This window comes from Nuphar pumila, unplaced genomic scaffold (genome assembly GCF_984573655.1).
Source record: "Nuphar pumila unplaced genomic scaffold, dmNupPumi1.hap1.1 HAP1_SCAFFOLD_416, whole genome shotgun sequence".
Classification (NCBI taxonomy): domain Eukaryota; kingdom Viridiplantae; phylum Streptophyta; class Magnoliopsida; order Nymphaeales; family Nymphaeaceae; genus Nuphar; species Nuphar pumila.
In genome coordinates this window covers 26,683-35,190 of record NW_028323335.1, presented here as the reverse complement: position 1 = coordinate 35,190, position 8,508 = coordinate 26,683, and the positions used below count along the sequence as shown (strand labels likewise).

Genomic DNA, 8,508 nt, shown 5'->3' with positions numbered 1-8,508 from the left:
TGCTTGCTATTTGAGGAGCTATCTGCGAAGCAAAATGACGTCAGAAACGAGCAAAATTTTGACGCAACTACACACAGCCTCTGTCCGTTTCTGTTTGAAGAGGAGCGACATGTTGGATAGATAGCCAGGAGTCAGTGCATCATTACACAACTTCATCTGAGCGCCGTCCTGGTGCGTCTGGCAGTTGCTTTTCATGCCTGATACATCGTGCAAATGGTCAAGTTGTATGGTGCTGGTATTCGGGCGCTGCCCGCGAAGATGCTGGCATCTTATGCGGGCGTCGACGTAGTCGAGCCTGCGTTTACGCCAGGAATCACTGAATTGACTCAGGGTTTCCGCTCTAAATCTCCGGACAGCAAGGTACGGTCGCTTGCCACCGTTTCAATGAGATGATGCCAACGAGGTGTGATATAGCATCAATCATGCTCATTGGTCATCGCAGTTCTCTGTGCTGAAAGTGTCAACGGTACACCATGGCCGTGAGCGATGAAACATGCAAGTGTCCAAGCCCCTGCGCGCTTGCGCTGTTGCCATGCAGCTATGGGTTAGGATGTTACTCTCGCAATTGCCTTTCACTTCTCATCGCTCTGGTCTTATCGTTTTTGACTCGGATCTTGCTTGCAGTACCCCATCTTGGAGACCGACGATGGAGTGGTACACGTCGAGACGAGCGCGATCTGCGCTTTCCTGAGTTCATCAGGACCAGCGGAATTGTACTCAGAAGTGTCTCGGCCGGATGCCATAGTTTGGTTCGAGTGGGCAAGTGCACTGGATGTGGTTGTCTCAGAGGCAGTGAATTCGCCTAGTGAGAGGACCCAAAATCATCTGCTCACCAGCCTGAAGTATTTGGAAGATGCTGTGAATGGCAAGAACTTCCTTGTCGGTGATTCAGCAACGGCCGCGGACGTTGTGGTGGCATCCGCCATGGCCACACTTTACGTATCGGTGCGTGGCGCCAGGCTACTTGCCATCAAAGACGGCAACCGGAGTGAGCCTGCTTGTTCATCGAGTGCAAGGGATGTCAACTTGCGGGTCACGTCAGGGCAAAAAGTTATATTTATGACCGGGGGTGCCATATGTCATGTTATCGATGCGGGAGGACCTTCACTGAGCTCCGAGTTTGTATTGCATACACATCGGCCTCAACTATGCAGACCCGCGAGCTGCGCAGCGTCCATCTCCTGTAACGGACATACACCATGTGCCGTGTCGCAGAGGATGACATGCCCTCAGGCTAGGTAGACCGAGACCCCTGGGGCCAAGCTTGCCATCGTGGGGCCAATTTATCTGGCATTGTGCAATGCACAGCTCACACACATGGCACACCGTTCAATGAAATATCGAAGTATATTGCAGTGCTCATCAGGGATTATCCACTGGCATTGAGTGAGTGTTTTGTGTCATTTCAGGCACTCCCAGCTGGGCAGTTCCCAGCCACTGTCAAGTACCTAGCATCAATGTACTCGCAGCCAAAGTTCCAGGAGCTGTGTGGCCCTCTCGACCCTGCCTCGGTCGCTACTGTCAGCGTGGCCACCATGGCTGACCACGCTGCGGTCAAAGCCCTTGACCTGCGCCTGCAGCAGCCCTGGTCGGGTGACCGCACACGGGCAACGTTCATCGAGTTCTTCGAGGTTCGCAAGAAGCACCCATTCTGGGCCTCATCCCCTGTGGTTCCCCTCAGTGACCCCACCCTGCTCTTCACCAACGCTGGCATGAATCAGTTCAAGCCCATATTCCTCGGCACCGTGGAGCCATCTTCAGAGCTTGGCAAGCTATCCAACGCTGCCAACTCTCAGGTACGAGCGAGCGGTTTGATGGTTTCTGCTCGTGCACTTGGATCCCGGGCATTTTGTGTGGGTAAGGGACTCTGATTCAAGAACAAAAAAAGCAAAGCATCAGGGCCTGGCGATGTTGGGCATTTCGCTGCCTGCCACCTGCCGAAGTAAAGAGTCTGAACCTGTCCAAAACGTCGAACGAAGCATTCGACACCTTATCTACAGAGTCAGAGTTTTGCCAGATTGGACTTCAAATCCCATTTTTATCCCCAGAAATCATGCATGTCAGGCATTTGGACCCAAACTTCACACATTCTGGCAAAGCGCTGTGGCACAAAAGAGACGCAGTTAGTCCATAGCAGTTTTTCATTGCCTCAAGCATGAGCACCGCTTGCGCGTCCAAATGCTGTAAGCGTTCAAAAGTTAAGAGGTACGAGCCCGAATGGCCCGTTCCTGAGCGATGCTGAGTTGATTCTGAGCGATACAGATTAACATGCACGACACTAAACGGACAGTGCTCTGCCAGGTACTTTGCTTTGTGGGTCTTATCCCTGACATTACATGATTCTCTGGGGCAGACAGGGGGGTGGAATCCCATTTTGGAGTTGCACTGGGTTCGGACACAAAGGGCCCATCCTGGCGTTTGAACATCGACGTGTCAGTGACCTGAGTGGACTAGTCGTGATGCAGAAATGCATCCGAGCGGGTGGCAAGCACAACGACCTCGACGACGTTGGCAAGGACAACTATCACCACACGTTTTTCGAGATGCTGGGAAACTGGTCGTTCGGCGACTATTTCAAGAAGGAAGCCATCGCATGGGCATGGGAGCTGCTGACAGATGTGTACGGCCTTGATGGCTCTCGCCTCTATGCCACATACTTTGGCGGAGACGCCTCACAGGGCCTCGAGCCCGACGAGGAGGCGAAGAACATCTGGCTGCAGTTCCTTCCTCCCGACAAAGTGCTGCCGTTTGGCTGCAAGGACAACTTTTGGGAGATGGGCGACCAGGTGCGCATCACCGCACTTGCTGTTTAGAGCTGATGAGAGCGGCTCTCATCAGCTCTAAGCCGAGTAGGCCGAACCACGAGCGTGGTTGGGGTCAGCTAGGTCATCATCTCCGACCCTGTCAACAGCGAAACGCTCCCTTGATGATGCAGCCACAGCCAGACTGGAAGTTGTTAAGGGGCATGAGCCACGAACGAAAGAATGTTTCGTACTTAGTGGTATCGTATGCCTTGCGCAATGCAGTCTGCCCGATTGAGCCTATGTGTGCAGAATCAGCAAGCGAAAGCAAAGTCAGCGTAAGCCTTCTTTTTAGCAAGACAAAAATGTCACATTCTCCTACATGTGAGGGCTCCATGCCGCAGAGCTATTGCAAGTGCGAACTGGGCACTTTGCAATAGTGCCTAACCTAGGTTGAGCTGCTGCCTAGAGATACATTCTGAGGACATGAGGGGATGCGTCTGCAGGGGCCATGTGGGCCTTGTACAGAGATCCACTATGACCGCATCGGAGGCCGCGACGTGGCGCACCTCGTGAACATGGATGATCCCAACGTGCTGGAGATCTGGAACGTGGTGTTCATTCAGTACAACCGCGAGGCTGACGCCTCGCTGCGCTCGCTGCCCTCCAAGCACGTGGACACCGGCATGGGGATGGAGCGCATCACTTCCGTGCTGCAGGGGAAGATGTCCAACTACGCCACCGACGTCTTCGGCCCTATCTTCGACGCCATTCAAGGCATCACAGGTCCGTCAAATCGACTCTCTTTCGTGAGAGTCTTTCACGCTCATGCTGATCGATCTCGCAGCCGGTCTTTGCCTGATCATCATACTGAATGCTATTTCGCCTCACCACCACATCTACGCGCAAATTGCCTTTAGCATGCAGTGTACACTGCTAGACCCTGTCTTTTCCGGGTCCAAATGCCCATACAATCGTGAATTTTCGGTAAGAAACTGGGGGTCAAAACACTTTCTGGAGTCGGTACAAACCCAGGCACCGCTGGAAGGGTCATCCTTCCAACCAGGGACGATGCAATGTGTGCAAGGATGAATGAGCTGACTTGAGATCATTTTCTTCTGGCGAAGTACGTGACAACTCAGGCTTCCTTAGTACATCATACCTAGTAAGTACATTATCCCTACTGTCGGGCAACACATGTTGGGCTTGCAGGTGCGCGACCGTACACAGACAAGGTAGGTGCAGATGACGCCGACGGCCTCGACATGGCGTACCGAGTCGTCGCCGATCACATCCGGACGCTGTCCTTCGCGATCGCAGACGGAGCGCGCCCAGGCGCTGATGGGCGCGACTACGTGCTTCGCCGCGTCCTGCGCCGCGCTGTGCGCTATGGCCGCGAAGTTTTGGGAGGCAAGCAGGGCTTCTTCTCCGAGCTCGTCGACGTCCTCGTCAACCACATGGGCGGCTTCTTTCCTGAGCTCCTCGCCGCTCGGGACACCATCTTTGAGGTGCGCCTGCAGCATGCTGCTGCAACTCATAGGGTTCTGCCGATGTTTGAGAGCGCTGCAGAGGCAGAGCGATGATGTGATACGTGGTGCTTCTTTTGCACAAAGATTTGTGCCTGAAGCGCTTTATTTCTAATCTTGCCCTGTGGTTGCTCAGCTCAGACATGATGGCAACGCATGTTTGCTTGGAAGCAGCTGGACAACGAACACAAGAGAATCCGGCCCATCCTGACTCCCTGAAACTGCCCCTCCTTCGCTTACGACTTGCATTCTTGATGTGCATGCATGATCGTCCAAAGTGTCTGACGAGGCAATGACGTGAAACTGCGTTAAGACTCCAAAGCAGGGGGTTTACCTCTCACTGTTTGGGGTGTTCTAGTGTATGTTGAAGGTGTGGAACGCATAGAGAGTTCTCCATGAGGTCATGTGATGTGCTGGCAAGGTTTGCAGGTCATCAAGGAGGAAGAGATCTCGTTCAGCCGCACGCTGGAGAAAGGCATTGAGGTGTTCAAGAAGGCTGCAGCCGTGGCCACAGACGGCCTCATTTCTGGCCCTCAAGCGTTCCTTCTATGGGACACGTTTGGTTTCCCTGTGGACCTCACCCAACTCATGGCTGAAGAGTGCAAGCTCAACGTCGACATGCCAGGGTGCGCTTCCCTGAGCACACAACACAACGGGAAACCTTGTAGCGTTTGAAAATAGATGAACGTGAAGGCCATAGCTCTCTGTTTAAGGAGGCAGGAACAAGGGGGAGGGGCGGGCTGCTGTTGCAGAAAGGGGTGTCTGCAGCGATGAATTTCTGAGATCAATGGTCGAACACCTGCCGCGTACTGACACCCTGGAAAACGTGTGTTGCTCTAGGTTCGTTGCTTGTCAACAGCAGCAAGTGTGTGCCCCTCATCTGCGGTGAAATCACGTGGCACATTCAAGATAATCAATTTGCCAACGTCAGAGCTATCATGTTGAACGTTGGACGCACCCTCGTCGGGAGAGAATTGCCCAGGGTCTGTGGGACAGGACTATTGAGACCTGATGTGGTGCCTACAGGTTGCCAATGTCCATTTGGATGCAGTAGTTTCGTGCAGAGATACATCGTCAATGTCCATGTGGACGCGGTTGTGTAAATATTTGTAAAAGATGCATTGTCATCACAGGTATGACAAAGCGATGGCAGACGCCAAGGAGCGCTCGCGTGCCGCACAGAAGAAAGGCACAGGCGATGGGATCCGTTTCGAGGCAGAGGCGACCGCCGGCCTCAAGAACGCCGGCGTGGCAATCACTGATGACTCACCCAAGTATGTTTGGCGCAACGTGTCGGCCACCGTGAAGGCCATCCTCTGCCCCTCTGGCTACGTCCAGTCCACGGAGGAGGCGTCTGGGGAGCTTGTGGGCATCGTGCTCGATCGGACGAGCTTTTACGCAGAACAGGGCGGTCAGGTACGCACAAGCCTTTCCGAGGGGCTCATCAAGCCAGTGGCAGCGATTGGATCTAGAGGCTGAGCCCTTGCCTAGTCTGAGGCATTTCCATGTTCTTTGAACTCTGCGCTTCCCTGGAACTGTTGCTGCACTATGCGCAGTTGTTGTGGTGCTCCTGCCATTGGGTTTGCCACCGTCCGCGGTGTGTTGCGTTGTTCTGTCTTGCTGCGTATGTGCCTGGGCTACGAGTTCGTGAATGAGAGCATAACTTTCTGGTCCCTCACAGCAGGTGGCCGTTCCTCGCACTTGGAGCCGATTCTTCATGCACAAAGACTTGCCTGAGCCATGGATGGCGCGGTCCCTTGGACATCATTTCCATGTGGGTGCGGTATTGTTGTAAAAAGATACCTCATGCTCATGAATTTGGCGCTCAACCTTATGCTCGTGCACTTTTGCTGTGTTGATTCTTCGTAACATGCATCTCTCTGCGTCGTTCAATATGAGATAGTACCAGGACCATAATCGTGCCTACATACATGTAGTAATAATCCTTGCCTAACCCTGCTCTGCTGCAGGTGGCTGATACAGGGACCATTGTCTCGTCTAGTGGCGATGCCGCGCTCACAGTCGACGACTGCATCGTTGCTGCATCATTCGTTTTGCACAAGGGCAAAGTTCAAGGGACGCTCGCAGTAGGCGACCTTGTCACGTGCCAAGTCGACTACGCTCGCCGCAAGTGCATCGCGCCCAATCACACGATGACTCACGTCCTGAACTGCGCTCTCAAGCAAGTGCTTGGAGACCACGTCGACCAAAAGGGCTCCATTGTGCTTCCTGACAAGCTGCGGTTTGACTTTTCAAACAACGCTCCTGTCCACGGCGAGCAGTTGAAGCAGATCGAGGGCATTGTGCAGGACACGATTGCAAAGTCGTTGACGGTGTGATCCTCGTGATAACGAAACTACTGCATCCACTTGAACATCGGCAAGCCATGAATTGCTGCTTGGAGTCTCAACTTGGCCAACTTGACCACCATGAATACAATCTCCAGCAAGCAATTGCAGCCTGTACGACATTGGAAGTCAGCATATCTGGTACCAGACATACGCATCTGTACAGGCTTAGCCACGTGCCGTGCTCTTCCATTCCATTCTGCTCAGGCTTCTAAAAGTGGCTGCTGGCGACATCGTCGTGAAAAGGATGACACTGCCGTGCTTCAAACAATGCCAGCCCGGCTGATGAATCCATAGTTTCGCCAGAACCTGTCATGTTCCGGGTCAGATGCCCAAAAATGCACAACTTTCTGACACAGAAAACGAGGGTGGCAACCCATGCTGACGAATCATGGTACGAAACCCCGCAGCACTGCTGCAGGTGCACAAGCTCACTGTGCCGCTCAAAGATGCTGAGAAAATCAACGGGCTGCGGGCCGTCTTTGGCGAAGCATACCCTGACCCCGTTCGCGTCGTTTCAGTGGGAACCCCCGGTCGAGCAGCTGCTGGCAGACCCCTCAAACGAGAGCAATGCGCTCCAGTCAATCGAGTTCTGCGGAGGAACGCACCTCGAGAACACCTCCGAGGCCGCCGCGTTTGCGATCACTAACGAGGAAGCCGTCGCAAAGGGCGTCCGCCGCATCACAGCCGTCACGCTCGATGCGGCAAAGCGTGTGATCGAGTTTGGGCGCGTTTTGCAGACCCAGGTCGACTCCCTCAACTCGCAGGACGTCCCCAATGAAGTTGCCGTCAACGCGCTCAAGGTCACCATCGACACCGCTGAGATTCCGTATCCGCACAAGCTGGACCTCCGTTTGCAGGTTTGTCCCAGTGTTTGCGTGGGAGACGCCGGGCCTGTGTTCAGCGACGGTGCCGGCGTCCAAGAGTGCAGCGTTGGCAACTGATGTTGCAAGGCGCGAGTAAAGATACGCGATTCACCTGGCGTCAGGGGCAGACGGTTCCATTCACTCGGTTTTGCCATCAATTTGCATGCAGTGTCTGGTGGTGGGGCACAGGGTGTACAAGCATCGTCGAAATTGCGTTCAGTAAAGTTGGTCCAGTTTAGCCTGGCGCGTTGCCAATATGCCGCACCCATGAAGGGGGTGTATGATAGAACGTTGCTTGGTGGGGGGGCATGACCGGACCTCTTGCAGTAAGGTGTTTTATCTCGGCGGATATCACGTGTTTCATATCATCTGTGCCACATATTGGATGATTTCTTGGGTCAGCAGGGTACCTGGAGCGGTGAAAACAAAAGCTATGGCCTGCAGATTGAAGCCCTCACTCGCAAAGTCATTGAGGCAAAGAAGGCGCAAGCTGCTGCGCTCCAAGCCGAGGCTGCCGCCAAGGCGCTCATAGAGGCCGAGGCAGCCGTCGCTGCAGGGGCCACCTTCTTGGTGCGCTCGTTGCCGGTGCCGGCTGCCTCCAAGGCCCTCGAGGCAGCGTACAAAGCTATTTCTGCACAGTACCCTGCCCTCCCGTGCCTCTTCTTGAGCCCCGACGTCGAAGCCGGGAAGTGCGGCGTGTTTGCTGCTGTTCCTGGGGACCTTTCAAAGAAGCTCAACGCGGGCACGTGGTGCCGAGAGGTGCTTGCCGTGCTGGGCGGCAAAGGCGGCGGCAAGCCGAGCAGCGCACAGGGGTCTGGGCCTTTCGTCGGCAAGGCTGCTGACGCTGCTGCCACTGCTGAGAAGTTTGCGTCTGCAGCACTGGCCTAGAGCGGTTGATATGCACCTCATTCTCAGCCTGGATGTTCTATAGCCTGCGTTGCGGTCTGCCTCAGGCGGGGCTGCTCCATCTGTGCCCACCACTCTGGGGTTTTGCTTATGTTCGACCCTCCCTGAATAATTATGTGCC

The 8,508-nt window shown here is 54.4% G+C and overlaps 1 pseudogene; it reads left to right on the top strand.

Annotated features, from left to right (window-relative positions):
* Positions 1 to 213: 213 nt before the first annotated feature.
* Positions 214 to 8,369, top strand: LOC149810273 (alanine--tRNA ligase-like; annotated as a pseudogene).
* Positions 8,370 to 8,508: the final 139 nt, after the last annotated feature.